The 23,498-nt window shown below is 43.5% G+C and overlaps 1 protein-coding gene across 3 annotated transcripts in view; it reads right to left on the bottom strand.

The window, feature by feature from the left end:
• ppp2r3a (protein phosphatase 2, regulatory subunit B'', alpha) overlaps positions 1–18,603 on the bottom strand; it is a 78,018-nt gene extending 59,415 nt beyond the window's left edge. Inside the window, exons 1-2 of one of the 3 annotated variants that reach the window (XM_064338724.1) lie at positions 18,396–18,603; positions 700–774 (exon numbers count right to left, since the gene is read on the bottom strand). The gene's annotated coding sequence lies outside the window, so the exon portion shown is untranslated. Of the gene's footprint in view, positions 1–699; positions 775–5,808; positions 5,965–18,395 lie in introns of those variants that run through there. The other 2 variants (XM_064338725.1, XM_064338726.1) reach the window with 2 other exon arrangements.
• Positions 18,604–23,498: the final 4,895 nt, after the last annotated feature.

Below are 23,498 nucleotides of genomic sequence, written 5' to 3'. Positions count from 1 at the left end.
ATGAACATTTTCCTAAAAACACACTTTCCACACAAACACTTTCCTAAAAACACATACACGTATTTCAAAAATAGCATCCAATTTATTGCAGTTATTTCAGGAAATAATTTCAGCAGATTCAAATCTCAGCATGCTTGGCCTCTTCCTTCAGAAAAAGGGAGCGGCCATGTTAACTCCCTCTTTAAAACATACAGTCAGGAGAGAGGAAAGAAAAAAAAAAAGAAGCCGAAAGGTTCCCCGAATCGGATTTACCTCACTTCTCAAATATGTCCCGCGAGACCGAGGGGAAACTTGCTAGTCTCGCCATTACGACACGCGCGACTCCCACACACGCTTCCTCTAACGGCCTTAGCAGAACGGCCGCACTCTGTCATGCCCCGGTCATGTCCGAACCCAGCGGCTCCCTCCGAGAGCTTCGCAGAAACACCGCACGAGCGTGATTTACGGGCGCGGGCTACGCCGCCGGGGGGCCTGTTTGCCGCCGAGCGTCTGAACCCGAGCCCCCCCCCCCCGGCGAGAGGGCGCTGAGGTGAACCCGAAGCGGCCGCGTGACACGGTGCCGCGAAACGCCGCCTGCTGCAGAGGAAGACCGGCCGCAGAGCCGCGCGACGTACGCAGAGGAGCGCGTGCCTTTCCGTGGTGACCACGGATCGCGGCAGAGGGGGGGGGGAGAGCCTTTTTTCGGTTCGAGTATCTTACCTATTCGCCAGACGGCTCCATAACCAGGCATCCGAAAATCCTTTCTTCACTCCCGTCAAGCATTCCCATTCATTCCTGAAAAAAAAAAACAGACAGAACAGTTGGTTTTTTTTTTTTTTATCTATCCGGTCAAATATTTAATATTTCGGGCTGAAATCTGACACGACTTTGCTTGCCTCTCCCTCGGCAGCAGTCGCGTGTTCCTGCTCAGCTCCGACGCCGTGACGGTGACTGTAATTGCCTCTTGGTAGCAACACTCATAATCATGGCTTCCTAAGCATAGGCTATTACCACTGAATGGAGAAACTCTCATTTGCCTCTCTCTCTCCTCCTTCTCCTTCCCTGCACTTTCCGGCATATCTGACGCGTGACCCCTTCCCGGGGAAGGGTGAGGCGCGCGTGAGGCAGCCTCCATATTGTTTATCTTGAAACCAGATGAAGGTGCCCACCTTGCAGTGGGAAGGGTGCACATTACTCCCACCTAATACCGGTGTCACCTCCCAACACCCAATCCCGGGGGACGACGCCACATGTTACACTTTCGCTGCCGCGAACGAATCGCAGAGCCCTTACCGTGAGTCCAGAAATAAGAGGAACCCTCTGCGTAATCGCCTTAGAGGTGGCGTGTCTAAGAATAACTTCTCAAAGAAGGGGGAGATTTAAAAACTTGCGCAAAATGGAAGCATACTATTTATCATTAGAGATTCGTGCTAATGAATTTGTGCTAATTACTGAGACCGGAAAGTAGCAACGTCAAGTTGAACCTTTGAAGTACCTAAGACCCCAATATGCTATGAATTGAATAGTCTTATCAAGGCCCTGGCCAAGCTGCACTGCACATTCAGTAGTAATTACATGCGTAAACAAGTTTGAGTTTGGCTTCAGGAGCCCGCCTAGTTTCAGCTGTGCACTGGCTGTAAAATGCAAAGCACTTAGTCCAGGAATGTGTCGTAGATGTACATTTTCTTTCATTAAACATGTCTTGAGGGTTCCTTTTCAGTGCTTCACTGACATATTTGGGACATAAATGTACGTGAGGGAAAGGCAGGTCTTTTTGACCAGGCTGTGTTCTGGCTTGCAGTGTATAAAAAAGAAAAACCCACATACACATACCAACAAAGGAAATATTAACCTCTGCCATTATAACAGATAAGAAAGGGGGGCCTATCATCGCTCTGACAGCCTTGCTTTAGTGGAAGCAAGAAAACACTACTTTAAAAATAAACAGATCTTTCATCTTTGAACATTAGGGACCTCAATGCTTTCCCGGTTCCCATCTCAGCCTATTTTTGAAAAGTTCCCTAAAACGCACCCTTGAGGCCGTACATACTGTACGTGTAAATACACAACTGAAATTGTCCTTTCACTTTAAGGAGTTTGCAAGCACAATTCATGACCTCCATTTTTGAGTGACAGAATGATGTTAACTAATCTCAATGCTCCTGCAGGGCTTAACACAGACAATCTGCAGAGTAAACACGCCCATTTTTCCTTCATATAAAATGTGTCAGCAGAAGGATAAATATTCAATAAATAACACTGAGAAAATGAGGTGTGACACCAGACCTTTTACGATCATGAGAGCCCTTGAAAAATCATTTAGAATAATTTTAGAAATGATATGTCCGTTCATAAAGAATATGAGTGCCCTACATGCTAAGTAGGAATGTCAAGCTGGCTATCAGTATGTACTCTTGCATAGGCATACACTTTCTGCTAGAGAACAAAAATCTCATTGTGTTGTTTTTGTGTAAATACATTTTTTAATTGATTCATTGTGTTTATTTTAGTCTAAGTGAACACAGGCTTTGCCTTTAAGTCATTAGATTTCCCTTGTATTGTGCATTCATCCTTCATTAGTAAATCTCAATTAATGCAATTAACACAGGAAGTCTGTGTTTACACGCATTCCCTTTGAGGGGGAAAAAAGTGGGTCAAGCGATCATTTACATTCTGTAAGAAAGTACCTTGAACTGTGGAATGATACTTCGTACGGGGACATAAAATCGATAAATATAGCTCCGGGTTTGCATATTCCGAATTCCGGGAATTCAGTTGGGATGCCTTCAGCAGGCACCCCTGGAAAAACTCTCACAGTCGTGCAGATACAGAAGCCTCTCCAACTCAAAAAACATGGAAAAATGATCGACTGGGTGCCAGACTTGTGTGCTCCATCAGATATTTTTCCTGGTCTGGGTCCAGACCTTGGATCGCTCTAAGGTTTGTTTTTCTTGGCCGCTTGTCCCCGTCTTATTTATCAACAGAAGTGCCGGCTATGATCATGGCCACTCCACATTAAGAAGATATGTCCTCTAATCCTTTGCTTCAGCCTTGGTGTTAGTAGATCCGCTATCAGTAATGATAAAATAATTTTCAGCACTTTTAGAACTCACTATGTTTTATTAAAAGTCTTTCCAATCAAAAGTTTCTGCCTTTTAACAACTTTACAGGAAATATAACTGGTTTAGAATCATAAATGGCATAGCCTACATATTTCCAGATTATTTCAAATTCCCAGTATTCCCACACTGGTTCCAAAACTGTGATTCAGATAGGGAAAGTACCAGTACAATACAAGTAAAATATTGTATCATATTGAATCCAGTACAATATTAATCCATATTTATTTATAATTTTCCCTAATATGCTGTTCAGCTTTAGAACTTCCATGAGTAGCCCACATTTAAAACATAGGCTACAAACAAAAAGACATTGAGATTCATTCAAATGTTATGCATACCATATCAATGAAGTGATTTCAGATTAGATCATTGCATTGCATTTTAAAATTCTTTTTCATTACTGCAACATCCCTTCTGAATAAAAATGACACCTGGAGGACTTTTCAAATTTTGGGCTCCAAATTTCCACCGTACGACAAATTTCCCCATGGGGCATAATCTATCCAGAGAGATACTATTTCAATGTGGTATCGTGTTGAATAGGGAAATGCAATAAAAGTCTGGAACCCACAGCAAAGTTAGATTAGGGCTGCTTTCATTTAAAAAGCCTCACGCCGTTGGATGGAGGAATGTTTCAGTCTCCTAAATCATCGGACTGATCGAGTCTATCTTGTTGAAGCGTGCAATTACCAACAAACTCACAGCTCAACGATCCCCAGCAGGCACTGAAAGTGATGCCCAGACAGCGATCTCTTAATCTTCATCAGCCACGCCTCAGTCACACCTTTCCTTCAGACTTCCTACAGACGTGACTCATATCACTTGCCGTTCCGAAGAACCGGCGAAGGAACACCAAGGAGCTCATGGCAAAACCACAAATGGGTGCTACCGGTGTGGGTTCTTAGGCGAGCCAGTTAATTGGGTGTGACTGCATCGTTTATTTACACGCGTTTCAAAGCTATGGTGAGATGGGCCAATTCGCCAAGCCGTGTAGAGTTTGTGATTGGAAAGGCCTTGCTGAGGGCTAGGACATTCCTGTAGAAATCGTCCCACACCAAGCGTGAAGCCAATTTATTAACAAGAAAATAATCAAATCAAGAGGGTAATTAATCATGTAGGCCTAAATGTTTCGAGAAATGAAAAAAATTAATAGGCTGTCAGTACATGCTCAAAGAGGTGGCATCCGGAACGTGTGGCCATTCAAACATTTCATTTCGAAACGTTTCAATTAAATACCATGACAATTAAGGTTTGAGCGAGGAAATCTTTCTCTCTGATGTGATTTATTAGCTCATTAGGTAAATGCAGAATGGCTCTTCTTTGGCTCTGTAGGCGTATGTATAGAAATAGCACTGGAATATCAATCAAATTCAAGTATATCTGAGAGTTTAAAACTTCAGATACCAGAAAATGAATCTTTTCACTGTCAAAGAAGTAGTTTTAGTACCTTACTTTTCCACTAAACTTCCAACGATCTAAATAAACCCTTATAGAAATGGAATTCACTGCAAATATATTGAAATTAAAAATACACATTGCTGTGAAATACACATACCATTATACTACAGTATCATTAGATACGATACTTTTAAAAAGTGAATAAACTGCTAATTAATTTGAATAAATCTGCAATGCATTTCAATATATGCGATTTGGAAAGGAATGCTCAAAACAGCCCTTGTTTGCTCGAATACCTGCATTTTTTTCAACTAGCAAATAAATAAATAGCAATGACAACCATGAAAACATTATCGCCAATAAGCCTAAAGCAATTTTATAGTGAAGGACATAACATGTTCTTTTCCATATTACGGGTGATTACGAGGTCACTGTAATAAGTACAGAAAACAAACAGTGACAAATGTACAATTCGAGTTTCCCGAATTTAAGCCTTGCACGCCTGCAAATTATATGAATCTCCAAAAGAATAAATGGTTTAACCTCATGGAACATGGATGGATCACTTATCTCTTGTGCTGAAAGATTCTTCTTTCTCTTGTGGACTATTGGACATCTCCCTGAAATACTCCCCTATGTCTCCTGAAAGTAAATCTCCCTAGGTTGGGCTTCCTGTGCATGTCAGGTCCAAATTCTGACAGCCTTCCAGAGGGAACAAGTAAATAGGTCTCTGTACTGCATAGGTGAAAAGGAGAAAACACACAACCCGAGACTTCAAAGAGATCCTCCAGCAGGGAGCCTACACTATTCTCTCATCCAGTTCTGTTGGGTTTTTATGTGGGGGAATTATTACTGAGGTCAATGATTCCCACCCCCACAACTGGACGCAGCCCATGATATTACTGCCTTCTGCTGTTTCTTGGAGCCAGCGCCTGCTCCAAGCACTCCAATTTTATTATAACTTTCTGTGATCACTTACAGACTTTCATTTGTTCTGCATATGAACTCCCAGGCACTGCCGGCAAGAATATCCATGAATTGCCACTCCACAAATAATGGAACATTAGAAGTCGACCATTCCATGATGTCCTGAACTGCAGACAACCGGTAAGATACGTACACGAGGACTGGCTGAGGAAAGCCTATTTTGAAGGCCTGAAGGTGTTCCTTCAAAACACACTCCAGAAGGCATTCCATTTAGAAACTTGGCTCCGTCATTTTGCGTGGCTCGCCCGATTTGCTACTCGCGGCGCCATTGATCTCACGTCAGACAAACCACCGCGAGAAAAGAAAAAGTTTCCGACCTTACCTCCCAGCATCCCCTCCCATGGGGTCACCCCCTGCTTTAATTTTATCCGTGACGCCGAGGGTCTGTCTCCCCCACGGCTCAACAGGAGAGAGGGCGGAAGGATGGAGAGCAGAATCGCTCAGACGCGGATTACTCCCCTCTCCACTTTACGCTAAGCCGCTCTGCTCTGCTCGGCTCGCACTTCCCAGCTCGCACTGGGCTCCGTGATCCAGCTGCGAGCAGCGTGCGTAACCATGGCAACAACTGAAACGCCGCTCGCTGCCTGATCTTTCTGGAGCAGCCCGGGAGGAAATATGTCATTTTGTTTTTGTAATGCAGCGGGCTTAATTAAAAGGAAAATAAGTACGTGGGAAAAACAGAACGCTGAGGCAAAGGCTGAGAGAAGTACTGCAGTAATGTCACAGGCACCTCAGTCTGAACCCAGCAATAGTCTGAAAACAGAATGTATTTGAGTACGAGGAAGAGGGGTGCCACAGTAGACACTGACAGAAAAAAAAATGCTATCCTTGGGCTGCCTGAGCTGCTTCAGGTGGCAGAACTCACTCGTCTGTCTGGCACAGTGCTGATATGTTTCACCCTTTCCCCCACATCTCTGTTACTCCCTTTTTCCACCCAGAACCCCACCCAAAAACAGGTTGTTTTCCTCACACGGTTATGAAGTCATCTATCCAGCAGAAAACCTTTACTCACTCCATCTTCATATAAGCTACCTTCCAGTCTTCAATGCCTAACTAGGAGCTTCTTTGTACACTGTAGTAATCCCACAGCAATACCTGTTGCTATATGTTAAGGATGCCTGAAAAGGTTTACTATGTATTGGCATACAACATATATCATTGTAGCTTTTGAAGGTAATCCTCTTTGAAGCTAATCTTCTGATGGATTTCCTTTCATTATTTCTCTGCTTATTATTATTTACTGCTCTTCAAATCCTCGTTTACAGGAAAAACTGTCTATATTTTGGCCTTTTTTGTACATAAAAGAACCTTAAAAAAGAAGCTTCATTTTGAACCAACTGAAGGAGATACAAATGGTACAACAGTTGGAGATCTTCAGAAGGTTGTAAGAATCGACTTCCCCACCAAGTTCGTTGTAAGCTCACCCACTGACAAATGCTGTACTAAACAGTGTGATTTCGAAAGTCTCCCACAACGATAAAGTGATGTTAAGAACGACTTTTTGTCCGATCATACAATGGTCGGATTGAGTTAACAAAGTCCACTTGCAAAAATACTTCTCATCACTGCATCACATATTCAGAACATGCCACAAAGCATAAACTGATGTTATCAGAACATTTTCTATGCATAAAATGAAAGTCATGAGTGTGAAAATCCAATGGCATGCTTTCAGAGGATTTCAGACCACGATCAAAGCTGTCAACATATATTACGGAATTGAGTCTGCCTTGCTTAATTACAGAGAGAGAAGATTGCCATTGGCTGAAGTTCTGCGGTCACCACGAGCAGACCACCGAAAACAGAAATCATCATAATACATTCCTGCTGGCTGAAGGAGAACCACTTCAGTAATGCAGTGTATAACAAATGAGCGTGGCTAAAAATATTTAAATCCCACTTCTATCCAAAAAGAGCTTAAAAAAATACAAACCAAATTCTTTCGACAGCACTGCATCAAATGTTGAAGCAGCCTCGTTAACAGTGCTGAAAACCCATTAACTTAGCAAATGAGTCTGACAGCCTTTTCAGCACAGTGAGTACTCACGTGTCTTTGGGGCAGGCTGTTTTGGTTCCCTTTAATTTACTCTCTGTTAATTTACTAGAACTACCCTCCAACTCTGTGTTGCTATGCAAATATACTGCCCCGTGGAACCATCTTCCACTCTACTGCCCTGCTGAACCTCCTCCAACTCTACTGCCATTGGAACCCTCCTCCAACTCTGCTGCCCTGTAGAACCACCCCGCCCCCCCCCACCCCCTCAATTTCACTTCCCTGGGAATACAACGTCACAGTTGGCTTGAGTACTGTGACACATCAAAGACCTTGCCTGTGGTGGAAGATATCATCAGTAACCCTTCTGAGCTCCAAAAACAAGCAAATCTACACTCATACACTAATTTAGGGTACATAGGATGCATTTATGGACCATATTAAAGCTGTCCATCAAACTTCCCCAACACACTCTCATACGTGCGTGGACATACATACACACACATACACACGCGCATGCACAAGCACACTCACACTCACACACACACCCTGAGGTTCCATGTAAATTTATGATCTCTGCACTCCCCACAGATAGGCCATTAAGAAAGAGATGGAAAGGCCTGATACATTCTTTCCCACTGGAAAAGAGGGAAAGTTCCAAACCCCCAGCTGTTGGATGAGTCTAAACAACAGGACTTTCACATGTCCTCCACAGCCTGACACCGAGGAGTGTTTCCGGGCAACCTTGAAGGGAGGGGGGAGGGGGGTCTGTATAGAGGAGGAACAGGGAGGGGGCCTGAGGGGGGAGCACTGCGAGAGATTCTGGCCCCGCCCCACACATGGGAGGAGGGAGGCATCAAGTCACATTTGCCTTAGGAGACGCACCGCCTCCCTCGCTGTGTGTTAAAGCTATTACTGCCAAAAACCCGCCCATTCATTGTGTTCTGCGGGGGTAGTAACATCCACAAAGAAAACAGCCAGAGAAAACAGGGCTGTCCGATCCCATAAGCCCAACACGCTGCACAGGCAGTCCCACTTTCCTTCTCAGTCCCAACACCTTAGCCTGCAGGCTAAACGCAAATTTTCGTCTTACAAGACGGCCCAGTTTATTGAAAAGATTTAACGGGCCATGAAATCCAACATGATTCCACTGGCTTTCGTCGAAAAGATATAAAAGAAAAATCTGAAAAAAAACAGTAATAACTTTTTCAGTTCAGGAAAAAATTTAAAATGAAAAAAAAAAAAATAGATCCCATCAATTACTTTCTCATTCATCTCCAGCATGGTGCCAATAAGGGAAACACGCTACTAAGGCCGGACAACGGCTTTGTTCTTTTCTGTTCTCTCCCTCTCGTTTTTGTTTTGCCCTTTTTGGAATTTTTTCTGGAAGGCTTGGCACCCTTCCTGGCACTGCAAGAATGTTTGAGCCCCTCTGTGCGCCCGCGAGGCAGACAAAGGGGGCCAGTGTTGCAGCGGAGGGCCGCGGACGGGCCGGTCCGCAGACCGCCATTTACTCATTCAGCCGCATTCCAGCGGTGCGGACTTGAACTGTGACATTCAAGGCTCCCGGGGACGGCGGACTGCGACTCGCCGCGGTTCTGACAAAGGGCTCCAGTCAAGGGGCCCCAGCTCCTCCGGGGGGGGGGGCCCGCGAGCCTCGTTCTGGGGGTTCACAATGCCTTCCGCACGGAGAAACGAGATTTTGAGTCTGTTTGAGGATGGGAGTGGGGGGGGGTGGGGATTTTGTAGGGGGGGGCACCTCCTGGGCTTCAGACTTGACTCGGGGGCGACCACCCACAGCAGCGCTGCAGGGACCGACAGCTGGGTTTAAGATGTTTCATCGGCGAACGGCGAGCCAGTGCGAATCGCTATGGTGCCAGAAAACTCCAGAAACGCGGCGATGCGACATAATAAAGGCTATTGTATGAGTGCCGTGCGTGCAGATGTGTGGGCCTCCGCGAGACAGAGGGCGACGCAGGCGGCTTATGTCATCACCATCGCTACGCGGGAATCGCTACAAGTCATAACAGCACTTCTACTTGCAAAATTACAATGCCTAGGTTCACTTTCTGAAGTCAAGTGTTACTCTGAAGAGAACAATGCAAACATTCAGACTATAGAAATAAACAAAGAAGATGATGAAAGATTAGCTGCAGATGAGCTAATTCTCATTCAGGTTTTCACTTTATGCCTCAACTCTAACTCAGGAATATTTACAAAACTAAAATAAAGCAAAGTTCTAGTCACATTAGTGTCAATGTAACAGCATACATGCTTTATGTGTTTTTGTGTGTATAGCTTGTAGCAGGGACCTGGTTTTGTGCAATCTGGAAGGTACAGACCGCCAATCCAGCAAAGAACCCTTATCAGATGTGCAAACATGAACTTCACACGTCTTCAAAGGAGGCCACAAGGCCCTGGAAGTTTACACAAGCAGGCCGTGAAGGTGAATTGTTTCGGGAAGAGCTCAGTCTTACTCTGACATTGCCACAGGGCACAGGTGGCGGTGACTGAACAAGTGCAGTGTTTATTTAGTGTGTGTACGAGTAGGCTACATGTTTGTGTGATTTTGTGTCTGTCTCTGCATGCGTATCTGCGTGCATCTGCATATACGTGCACAAATGCGTACATTGTGTTAGTGTGCATGCCTTGTGACCGTGTGTGGTTGTGTTTACAAGCGCCTGTTTGTGAGCATAGTGTGTGCTTGCATGCATGTGCATAAGCACATATTTGTGTGCATGGGAATATGTGCTGACATATCCGCGTGTGTGTGTGTTTGTGTCGTCATGCGTATATGTCCATGTGTGTTCGTGAAGGCGTGCATTCCTCCACGAGTTGCACTCTGACATCTTTTGCCCTTCAGGGATTGGCTGCTTCTCACGTCCCTATGGAGACAAGGTGCAGCTGGTGGGCAGGCCCAGTGGGACGCATGCTCTCAGGCTGAAAGAAGTAGCTTGAAGGAGGGACCTGGATACAGGCCTCAGGTGGTGATGGGGCTTAATCAGATGCTGAGTCTCTCTGTTGTTCCTCTCATTGAACGGGGATGTTACAGTCCCATTTTTGTCACAGGCAATCAAGGTTTCCAACTGCGAAGAGAAAATCTTGCGTGCATATCACCATGTCCAAAGCCAAGACCTTCATATAAATATCCTCCCAAGGAAAATGCTATAAAATGGATGAACAGTGGGAAGATAAATCATAAAATACGACCATCTCTCACGTAGAGTATGAGAGATTTATGGATTTAAAGAAAACACACTACCGTGCTCTGGCAATGACCCTGCTTAATGATGATAAATATGCTGATAATGATGATAACAGCAATTCCACAAGCACACGCACTACAGGTACTGAGTTATGTTGCACTAACAATAAAAATAATACAAAGCTAAAAAGTTGAATAATCTTCTGAAAATAATCATTCATTTTCAAACCTTGTTTTACATCACACACTCAGCAGATGCTGCTGCAAGACCACTGCATACAAAGGTGTGATTCATTATCATCTGAAGAAACATCTTCAAGGACCATGATATCTAATAATAGACTACATTCCTAGGTTATGCACAGAAAATCAGTTTCTATGGCAATGCTGGGTCTTTAAACAAGTTCCTTGAGTAGTTTCAAATTATATTGACTCTAAGCAGAACCTGAAACCTGATATTTATACATTCAGAGTGTTTGCTTATCAGACTGGGAGATCTTTCCAGGCTGCAATACCATTGCCAAATAAAGGAAGATGACAGAATTTAAGTGAGGCACATCTCACAAATTGTTGATCCACCTGAGGGTGCAACCACAAAGACAAACCTGTGGAATCCTCTCACAGCAGTGAGGTATTGTTCACAGTCACACGCCAAAAGAGCAGTGTCATTCTGGTGAAAACACTTCCCGGGAAAATTAATTCCGAAACCACACACTGTCCTTAGGATATGCTTTCATAATACGGGAAACGCAATGCTTTCTTGAATCTGGAGGATAAAACAATTCTTACATATTTTGCCTGTTGCCCGTTGTTAAACCCCTGATGGAATAAAAAAACAAAAAAAACAATAGACCCTTTCATTCAAATGAACTTTTGACTAGCCAGCCACCACACCACACCACACCACATAGGGGAAAACCTGAAGGAAGACACCATGTATGGAAGCACTGCTTGGAGCTTGGATCTCAAGTTACATTTTGACAGAGTGGGCCAACAGCTTTCCAGCCCACTGGATCAAACCCTTTATGTGATGATTTCTCATAGAATAAATTCTCAATTCACCACGGATGACTGTTTCCTGTGCTGGCATTTCTGGCTTAGAAGCAGACACACGCTTATTGAGAAATGAAGTAAAACGGCACAATTTCTTCCCGCTTCCATTATCAAAAATCTATCCGAATATTAACTCAACCCAAAAAAAAAAAAAACTCAGCCCCTTCCCTGAGGCAGGCAAGTGGGATTTCTTTAAATGCTCTTCCCGGAGCAGTACAGCAGGTGAGCTCAGGACTTTCAGTCATCCCTTTCAATCGTTTCTTTTATGAGTTGCCGCGGAGACGCCCAGATGACACATAACGTTCCTGCGCCGGGTATGCAGCGTTGCAACGATGTCAGCACTTTGCGGCAGCATCCCAGAAATGGGGCTGCAGCGCTGGGTGCAAGCTTAGGGGGGTATTGCATTGCCCCCCTTTTGCCGTTAAGTGACATGAGTTATGACACCAACAGGCACGCACAGCCACATGTAAAACATATCAAACTGGGACATATCCCGTTTCTTTCACTGGTTCCCCTTCACTTTTAGCCAAGTTCGCTGGTTTACGTCCTTTGCCTGTGAAGATTTAAGGAGCTCTTTTTTTGGAGCGTTCGGGTGAATGACTCGTATAGGCTGGGCTTTTGTTCGGACCAGGGCAACGGAGACGGAAGACTCCCATTCAACACATTAATCCGTTGGCAAACAGCTTTTCTGTGATGTGCCACGGTACCCGGCTAGAATATTGAGCCCATAGGCACAAAACATGTTCAGCCAGTCCCAGGCTTTAATTGAGATCTTTGATTTCCAGAGAGTTGGCGTTTATAGAGAACTCAAGCTTGGACGTGACTTTGTACTGCTTTAGTACTGTGGCACTGCTTCACAGATTTTTGGAAGACACTCTTATCCAGGACAGCTTGCATAACTCGCAATTTATACATATTTAACAAACGCGAATGCCCATGCAGGAATAAAAAGCTACTAGCCTGACCAAACGGCTGCTATATAAATCACGACAAGCCAAAGGGGGAAATATAATACTGGGTAACGGGTTAAGGCAATGGCTAGAGAGGAAAGCTCATAATATTTTAAGTATTAGGTATGAGAACTATTTTCTGTTCAGTCAGCCTAAGCATTATGCAACAGGTTCTGTTTCGAGCAGAAAGGCTTCTCTGAACACCACCCCTAACAGGTTGCCTTTTTAAAAATAAAATTCTAACCCCATAAAATCCTATTTCAGTCAGTTTCAGGGACCTCTCGGAGCACTGTCAGCTATGATTTACCTCGACCAGCGTGCACTGCCACATTCAAAGCCTTGGGCAGTGCAGGGGAGATCTTTCAGTCCGGGGTGAAATGATGGATGTCCTCAGGCTAAAAGTGCCTCTGGCCCTGCCAACAAGGAGCCATACTCTACATATATATGTGCATATGTCTCTGTGTGTATTACATATATATATATCAACTTTTTAAGTTGGTGCCAGAGATGCAAGTTCACAAGGTGCAGAAAGAAGTTGCAGTCACCTCGATTCACTGTCACCTGACCTCAGCTTTCTCTGACATCTAACTTCCCCCCACCCCCCACGAGACCTGGTCTTACCTCGCCTGCCCCACCAGAGCTCATGGAGTCCCCAAGACCCATGCCCGCATTTTAGGGAAGCTTGTTTGAACGGGAGGGAATTACAGACCACAGCCCCCTGGTAGTGCCCAGAAAGGCGATTCCTTTCCTGTGGTCATGCAAGGCCCTTAAAAAGCCACCACAGCTCACGAGGCTGCCTGCTTCTAATAAGGACTCCACCGTGCCTGATCCTGAGGCCCCAATACATATGCAGTACATTTTTATGTATGATCCACCCAAAATGAGAAAAAAAACACCAATTTGACAACATAGAAATCCTGGTGGAGGCTTCTTGGGGGAGTAGATGAAAAACGAGGAGTGACAAACGACTAGTGACAGTAAAAATGTCAAGAGGCGGAAAGATAGGTCTCCTCGGACACACCCTATTTGAGGGGAATGCGGGGAGGCTTCTACTCGCTCATTTCCTCTGGGAGCCATATGAATGGCCGTTCTGCACTCCCCACGAGCACCGGGAGAAAACTGCAGCGACCTCTGACCCCTCCCCACCTAGTGAGCCCTGGTGATTCGCAGACACTACCACACACACTGACTCAGGAGGAGGACACAAAGAAGGCGGATCGACTTGAGCACAGGCAGCTGTTTTTGCTGCACGACGGAGGACAAAAAAACCTAAAGAACTGGCTCCCACTATTTCTGTATCTGGGCGAGAACCACGTTACAGCCCAACTTGACATCCTCCTTTGACCTTTGACCCCATATAACCTTTGACCCCATTTTTATGGTCTTCAAAGTAAAGAAAACCTGTGTGCTTCCTTCAAGCCGCACAATTGAAATTGCAAATTCAAGCCCCGGTGGTAAAGCCCAAACTCTAAGAAGACTTTGCGAGTAATCAGTTCTTCATCAGTTTTTTTTTTGTCCATCTGGCACACACCGTTCACCCTCACGCTTAACTCTACCTCAGTGTCTCGATCATTCACAGTGAAAAACGCTGCAGTTCGTGGGTCTTGTTCACCTGAGAACTCAGCCCTGAATGGGGGTGAAGAGGCCAGAGCCAAACAAATGGCAAACTGCCCAGGCGACTCATCAAAAAAAAAAAACAGACACAAATCCAGTCACGGGCTGAGAAGAGATGTTATCGACAGATCCGTGTCTCTCTTACGCCAGCCTGGGGGTACGTCTTCAGCTCTACCGCCAGATCTGTGCCGCTGCATCGGTAATCAATCTCTCTGTGGAAAGGCAGACATTCTGAGATGGGGAAAACTGGACGAATCTGGAACCGTACAAAGAAATTCTCCAAAGCCCTGCAGATTCACTTTATAAAAGAATTGACCGGCAAAGACTCTTTGTACTTTGCGACGTAAAGAAGTCAAATGTGTTTTAAGTTTATGCTTCGACAGAACCTGCACTTGTCAAATTCCTTCCAGAAGCCAACCTCCAATTAAGATTTAAAAGTGTATAAAATGCTGATCTATATCCAAACGATGTGTCACAATCGGGGCTCCAAATGATGCTAGCTATAGCAGAAGGATATTATAGAACATCATTTAAGTTTTTGAGGTTTTTTTTCTTCTTTTTTTAAAGTTCTGTTATTTTGCTATTTGGAACATAATCTGTGGTACTATCCTCTGACTTCACACTCTCCAGGGTAGGGCACACCTTCAAATTTTAATAAGATTTTACAAATCGTGATCCATGATCCAATTAATAAACACAGCTAAGGGAGAGAACATTCTGCCAAGATCTTACCACAGTCACTAAATCATTCAGGCCATAAATCTGTGATTGCATGATTTTAGCATCTTTTTCCCTCAAACATCATTTCTATTAATGCACTCACATGTAATGCTCATTTGTCCCTAATATCATGATGGTTGTCAATTTGAAGACTGTCTGCTATATTCATATTTAGGGGTCCATGCACAAAGTGCTGGGACCCTATTGTTTTTCTTTGGATTTTATATTTGCTTTTGTTATTTTGTGTCAAAAAAGGTCTACTGTAGACACTGAGAACCAAATATAAGATGTCAAACAGATCTGCAGCCTTAGCCTTTTTTACAGTTGTGCTATTCTGAAACTTGTGGTTTGGAAGTGCATTTAGCCTAACAAGCTCCAGACTCCATCTCCCATCAGCCCTTTGGTGAAATGTCCTGTGGCATTTTGCCCAAGTGCACCTACAGTAAGTACTGGTGGATGATTGTATCCATCCATATACCAGCTGTCCATGACTTCACTGCAGTCAAAGAGATTTACTCTCTGAACTTTTGTAAATTAAATGAATGCATTTCTAAAGAGAGGCTAATGTCTCTAAGCCATAAAATGGATATGACCAAAGGCCTGAAAATAATTGCATCACACCAAAACATACTGTAAGTATACCTAATGCAGGCTGTTATACACTCCACAAAAGCAACAAAATGCAAGCTTAACATTCCAGGATCCTGCTTGGTTGACATGAAGCCAAGTTTTATATAGTGTTTGCTCTTCCCCTGCAGTTTAAATGCAGTGCTTCACAAGAGTTCCCATGATGAACAAAGAACATAATGTGAGTAGTAAATACAGAAATAGCCTGTGTAGGCTTATATGAGTAAATACAGTAATTACAAGGCGAAGAGTCTGCTTGTCTAAATCAAGCACAGTAGAAGAGACTTCTCCATATAAACAGAAAATCTACTTTACAGAGTCCACAGAGACTGATCAGATTGTTTCTCTGTGTGTGTGTTTGGCGTGGGTGTGTGTGTTTGGCATCAAAAATAAAACAATGATAGCTATGGAGTTTCTACTTTGTAAAATAAGTGAGCCCTCTGGAGAATCACAGTTCTGGGAAATTCTTCCTTCTCAAGCCCCACCCTGGGGCTGTGTTCATCCTTTACCGATGAGCAACACCTTCTCACTTTCCACAAATGCACCCTGTCAGACACCTTGCTCACTGTCCAAGAATGGAGTGTACAATGCTGCTAAAATACCCTGTTCAAAGCTTCGCATCAAAACTTGCCACTGATATCTCTCATTGAACATTGACTGTTGAGCAGAATCTTGATTTAGATGGACTTCATCAGCAATATTGACAATAACTGGACTTGGGTTCGCAGTCAGACATTAGTGGCGGGGGGGAGTGGGTGGGGGTGGGGGGGGGTTGAGGGGGGGCAAGGACGGACTGGGTGGGTGGGAAACATTAACAGTACACAGCCACCAACAATTGTGGCAAGGCAGTGTGCCTAGCAGTCAGAGCACATGCTAACAAGAGACCCACAAAGACCGACATGCGCCTTCGTGTCAGAGCACAAGCATCCCACAAGCTGACGGGCGCACAGAAAGCACTAAAAGCCGGCCTCCCTGTGTCAAAGATGCAGGGCTGGCACGTTCGTTCTCAGCAACCCGGGAGCCATTCAGACAGCTCTGAGGGATGCTGGCTGCGTGGTCTATGAATTCGGGAAAAGTGGGAAAGCACGCAGAGTTTTTATAAAACAACAAATTCATCATCATTCCTTTCAGAAGGAAAATGGCTGCAGGTGTGCAGAATGGATGCTAATTGAGGAGACTCTGGGAGCATTTCCCGCAATCCTATCAATTTACTTAATTGCAAATACATAGATGAATGAATGATACACATACACAGATGTGCATACAAGGCAATAAAAGCTTTGATTGACTTAAATGAATCGATTTGTCCGCCTAATGGGCAGTTACCCCGAGGTCTCCCAGCACAGATCCGGTTCTACTTTGGGTTAATTACAGAGGAAACAACCGCGTTACGATTCCGCTCTTCAGTGTCTGTCAAGATAGCAGTGAAAGATACCAGAGGTTCAACATCCTATGCCGAGCACTTCTAATTACTAACAAAATAAAATCCACAAAACATATGATTATTTTTGGATATGTGAAATGCAGTGGGAATGAACAAGTGCCATGCTGACAAAACCTTGGTAACAATTTTTTGACAAATAATCAGTCTTCGAGTCTAAACTACTGTGCTGAGGAAACGCACTGTAGACTTCATAACACAGAAATAACATGGGATTCCCGTAGATAATTTAAACCATTTGGCCTCTGCCATTGACTGCGAATTGTTATTTGAACGAGCCCAAACGATGGAAGACACGAGTTTGACACCACAAACTGAAAAAACTTAAACGCCATAATAAATAAAAAATAATAATTAACGTACTGACAGGTTTGTTAGAGATATGCATGCAAATATTATCTGAGCTCACTGGTAGCGGATTTAGAGTTGACTACATGTTTCTTAGCAAGTTTTTTTTTTTTTTTAAACCACAAGCACAGTTCTTATTAAGAAAAAAGCTAATCCGGTTTTATCTGTATTATACTACATCCCAGTGAACATTTTGTGGTGAAAAGTCGGTGAAACGCCATCTAGGTGTTCAGGTAAAACACCGGCAACATTTCGTTGATAAGTGAAAGTTTTCAAGCCGACTGGGACGTATTCAGGCTACATAGGCTACAGGTAAAACCTGAGCTATATTGGGCTTAGCATAGTCTGTTTGTGCGAAAACATCGCTCAGTCTAGATTTCCAGCCCTCTGGACGTATAGATTCCGGCTTTTGCTCATTGGGATACGACAAGTTGCCTACAAAATACGCGAGTCAGTTTTAACCACGCTCAAACAGTCTGATCCAAAATTCAGAGGGGTTATTAGGAGCGTATAGCTTTGAACACTATATTTTCAGCTAACTAGATATTTTGAAGAGAATCAATTCTCAACAACAAAATGCAAATGAAGTCACTGACGCGTCAATACAACCCGGCCAGTACGGTGATTTACTTTCATCTTAGCCACGCACTGATTTTATAAACACCGCGTTTGTTTTGTATGCAGTCAACGTACAATAGCATAAACTGCGTAGCCTACATTTAAGCATTTTACACTACCACTACATGTTACTGCAAATTTAAGTAGGCAACATCAATTCTCAACTGCACACAGTATTGCAAGTTCGAAAAAAATCGAATAGGGTACACCTTGCTAGCACTACAAACTCAGTGCAACTCTCCGGATTATACCAACTTCATTTATACGAGCCAGAAAGAGAAACCGTAAATACTGAGAGTGGGAAAGCCCGTGTATTACACAAATAAACCCATTTACGTACCCTTTCTTTCTAGATTCCACTCTTGTCATAGACGAACCGATGTTGACAGAAATCCACGAGTGAAACCTTCACTCTTCGGGGAGACTGTCAAATGATAGCATGTGGGAAGTTCTCCGTATTTTGGGAGCTCCAGAGTAGGAACGCCTCTACCGCGAGTACGCTTTCCTGTGCTGTGCTGACAGCTCGTGGAGAACAAGAACAGCGAACGGGGGCCTGCAGGGGAGCTCCTGACAGCCAAATTGGGGCGGGAATTTCTAGAGTGACATTTAGCACATGACTGCAGCTACACAGTCACTCAATAATCTGCACAATGTTCTGCTCCTAAGGTTAAGGTGAAACTGGCCTTTTATTATATGAGCACCCAGGGCCATGACTTACGGAGCACTTCTGGCACTCTGTGCCAAAATAGAATAAAATTTTGCATCGCATTGTTGGTAAATCCAGTGAAAATTATATATCTAATTTATCAACTCTCAAATGTAAATAATTGCATGCTCTCTCAAGTACTTTATGACACTTTTAATATTAATGGTTACTGACAGGGTCCTGTGAGTGCCCTGTTTACTTTCAGGTTACCGACCGTGCTCAAAATTATGCAAGGTTTATACACAACATGGCCAAAAGTATGTGGACACCTGAACATCACACCCATATGTGCTTGTTGAACATCTCATTCCAAAACCATGGGCATTAATATGGAGTTGGTCGCCCTTTTGCTGCTAAAACAGTCTCTGTTGTTCTGGGAAGGTTTGCCACTAGATTTTGGAACATAGCACCAGGGATGTGCTTCCATTCAGCCACAAGAGCATTAGTGAGGTTGGGCACTAATGTTGGGTGGTAAGGCCTGGCTCGCCGTTGACAATGCCACGTTGAAAGTCACTGAGCTCTTCAGAATGACCCATTCTACTGCCAATGTTTGTCTATGGAGATTGTATGGCTGTTTTCTTGATTTTATGCACCTGTTAGAAAATTAGTGTGGCTGAAGTAGCCAAACCCACTAATTAGAAGGGGTGTCCATATACTTTTGGCCTTGTAATGTATGTAATTACAGAATACGATTTTGCTAAATCTCAGGTTTTCTTTAGTTTTTTTCTTCTCTACCTTAGTTTGGTAAATAATTGAATGGCTCCAAATATTCCACGCAATATAGCCAAGCTTTCTTGCACATTCTCACTCTTACCATAATAGCTCTTACAGTGTGTTGGTTTTCCAGAACTGGGCATTCTTTTATTACAGGGGAAGGATTAAAAAGAACAACACGCATTTGAAATGGGGGCTGCTGGGTGGTTCATCGTGTTAAAGCAGTGTTCTAGTGTAGTGCATGGATGGGCCCCTCAGCTTGGTACCTAATCTGTGCCAGTGCCGACTGTGGCCAGCAGCCTTGCAGGGAGATGTGCAACTGGCTCTCTCATCACACTGGCATGGGAGGGTTTTAGTACTCCAGGAGCACAACGTCTCGTCACGCACCAGCAACCCCGGTGCTCAGTCACACACTCGCCAGTCTGCCTGTTTAGCTGCACACGAAGTGTCTTCCTCTGTCCCAACACACCAACTGTGGTATGATAAGAAATACCGACATGACATGGCTGCTTTGGAGAGGAGAGGGTTTGCTGGTCTGCTCTTTCTCAAATTGATAGAAGAGGTTGCTGCAATGAATGCTGATGAATTCTGTCACTGGCACTGCCACTCCAAACCAGCAATAGGGCTTAGGACTCAGTCTGCACTAACAATGAGTGCCTTTACCCAAATGAGCCACTCGGGAGAACTAAAATCTTACAATTTGCACATTTTTGATTATATTGCATTAGTGTGGTAATATCCATTTCACAGGACAACCAAAGGCATGCACACCGTACTTTCTTTTGTTGTATTGAGATTTTCTGAGTTTCTTGCTATAGTAAGCTTTGTGGTGTAGGCCTGGACTAGGTTCCTGTGACATGTCATCAAGTGAGTAACTATTATAGTGTTGACATAGGAATGAATAATACCAACTGGCCACTAATGCATAACAATAACAGTACAGACCTTTTCCATTAAATGCCTTTCCAAAGGCTTTTTCATCTTATCACAATTGTATCTGAAAAGGATCCTTAAAAGATATATTTAGAGCTGCTCAGCAGGCCCCGACCTGCAAGGCTATATATATATTTTTTATGAAACTGACTTTAGATTTTAAACGAAAAAAAAAATCCTTCTACTGAAATAAAAGAGTGCCCAGTTCCGTAAAAGCACCCTGCAATAAGTATTAAAGTAGCAGGGAGCATGTGCTAATGAGCTTGGCTTTAATGCTTTGTATATCTAAAGGGATTACTTTTTTTTACCAAAGACATTTGGTGAAAACACAAAAAAAAAACCTGAAACTTAACAAAACTCTGCACTGTAATTTCATATTAACCTAACATGCCCTCTATCCTTGCACACCATCTATAACCTGAAAGCAAATAGGGTACTCATTTGTGGAATATAACTGTGAGTCTGGAACAGAGACACCCATTCCTCCCAGCAGGGTAGAACAGACTTAAATCAGCTAGGGTTCCTCGGGTGTCTGCTGCATTAGTACATACCAGCCTCCAAGTTACACACCACTGGACTCTGGATTTCCTTGTTGCAAAGACGAGCAGGTACCTCAGCTGCTCTCTTTCCTGGACACAAATGTAAGCATGGAGTAATTGGTAAGCAAACCCTGGAGGAAGAAATGGGGGAAAAGCTTTGACTGTGATTCAATGAAGTCTGTAGTTTGAGGTGGGGGAAGGGGCTGACGGGTTGAGAGAAAACAGGCAAAAAGCCTCTAATAAGTTGAATTTCTATTAAACCACATTTAACCAAACATCACTGAGCAGGCCTCAGAAGAACAGCTTTCGCCACTCAAAAGTTTTTTTTTCTCCTTTTACATTTTGCATGGCTTGCCAGATGATGTCTACAACAGCTAAACAAGTGCAGACAGCAAAAACATTGTGATGAGGAACAGGGAGAAGTCCTTGCAACGCCTTTGCTAAACATTTGATCATTCGATACCGTTAGTCTGTTTAGACCATTTTCTGAAGCGTCATCATTGTGGACAACGTAATCAATACAATGCTGGGCCTGTTGCCAGGATACACCCACAACCACAAGATAAATGTAACTGTTGTGATGACAGCAGTGGACACAAGAGGTGTCACATGACAAATAAGAAATATGTTTAACTTTCAGTCTGCTAGCCGGCCAGTACAACTCTGCAGAAAGTACCACCAAGCTCTGTCTTTACAAAACACTGTGTCAGAAACCAAAAATGTAAATAAAATGTGCTTTATGTTTCTTATTCCGAGTTTAAGTACAAAGCACGCTGTGGTCAAATTGCGCAGAGGGCTAACGCTACAAAGAGCGTACTGTGGGCAAACTGCAGGGAAGCACCCTCATCTTCAGTCTAGTCTAATCCACTCAAGCACAGTTGCTGACCTGCAGTCTGTCTGTGCTTATTGCTCACTAACTTCCTCTTGTGAGCCATGTCTTTGTGAAAGGTACATTCCTAAGATTCCTAAAAAAAGAACAGAATAATTTGGAATGAAAATTTGTTCACATAAAAATTTTGACAGTGGTACTACCTTTATTCCCATATTATGGAATAAGGATTTGGAATAAAGACATGAATCTAAATTCAACAAAGACACAATATTCAATGTACAATGTTATCACATTTAGGTTCTTTTTACACTAAGCTTGATGCTGGATATATGCTTTTCAGGTTTCACATTTAAGCAGAGCCTTCTCTCAATGGGGGGTACTGGTCAATGGGAACAGCGCTTAAATGCATTCTATGATGTGAAACGGGGAGAAACAGTGGAAGCCATTAGCGCACATGGTACGGGTCATTATTGCACAAACACCTAAAGGCATCACACAGTTCTGCACTGGGCACAGCCAGAAAGCAATAAAGCAGACAAAATGGGCGCTTTGGGCAAAACAGACTGCACATCACTGCGAAAAGCAATTAATGGGATAAAGTCATTGGTGCTAATAATTTCTCAATCTGTTCTCTCTCTGCGGGCTTTTAGTGTGTTGATTTGAATTAGTTATGAATCAGCAAACAGCCTTTGTGCGCTTTCGGCTCTGCGCGCGCATTTGGATTACGTCCTAAAATGCGTGTTGTTTGTTTGGTGTGCCGGTGCTCGTGTGTGTTTCAGCATGATTAATGTGTTAGTATTTATGTCAGTGTGTCTGTAATAGCGTGTTTGTTGTTTTGTTTCTGTGACATTACTGCGTTAGTCTTTCTGTGTTTCTGCATGTGTGTTAGTGTTTCTGTGTGAGTGTGTGTGTGTGTATGCATGCGTGAGTGTGTGTGTGTTTGTGTACATGTTTCTCTGTTTATGTATGTGTATGCATGCGTGTATACTACTGTTTGTGTATTAGTAATTTTGTTTTACTGTTTTAGTGTTTTCCATATCAGTGCTGTAAATCTCCCCCTCTGGGACTACAGCAATCCATAATTATGTGCAGTGCTGCCTCTGAGGCTGTGGCTGCAGTGTGGCTGAATTATAATCCAGAGGCCCAATGGCATTATGCTGTTTGTTCCCCACAACGACAGAGCAATCCCTCCTCAGAGACCATGAGAGGGAGTCACTGGTAGACAGCTGGCGAACCTCTGCATTTCCCACTGACCTCATTCCCATTGTTCCTGCTATCAGATTGTTATTACATTTCGCTCTCATCCAAAGCTATGCAGAGGAAATAAAATATACACGCTTTTCAGCAGTCCTTTTATTTAAAATTGATTCATGTTAAAGGGTCAAAAGGGCAGTTCTCTGAAAAAGGAAAGCCCATTGAAAGCAGTTCCTTGGCTTTGCCAAGTCTTTATGTCTTCAATATATGCAACTGAATTTGTTGATACATAATGTAGTATATATTTATTATTCTCCTGTGTTTGCTTTCAATAGTGGCTGCTGTTAGTGTTTAAAATAAATTTCCAAGCATAAACATGTCTTAAATGTATATTGGTTTGGTTAACTACTGATACATTCAGCTTTCGATAGTCTTCAGCTTTTAATGATTTATTTTTCGTCTCCCTCAACCTGAAGAAGGGCGTGGAGATAGAGGACCAGCCCATAGGTAAGCAGATACCTGCAA

This window comes from Anguilla rostrata, chromosome 6 (assembly GCF_018555375.3).
Source record: "Anguilla rostrata isolate EN2019 chromosome 6, ASM1855537v3, whole genome shotgun sequence".
Taxonomy (NCBI): Eukaryota; Metazoa; Chordata; class Actinopteri; order Anguilliformes; family Anguillidae; genus Anguilla; species Anguilla rostrata.
The sequence above is the reverse complement of the archived record's forward strand: the minus strand, read 5'-3'. Positions and strand labels throughout refer to the sequence as shown.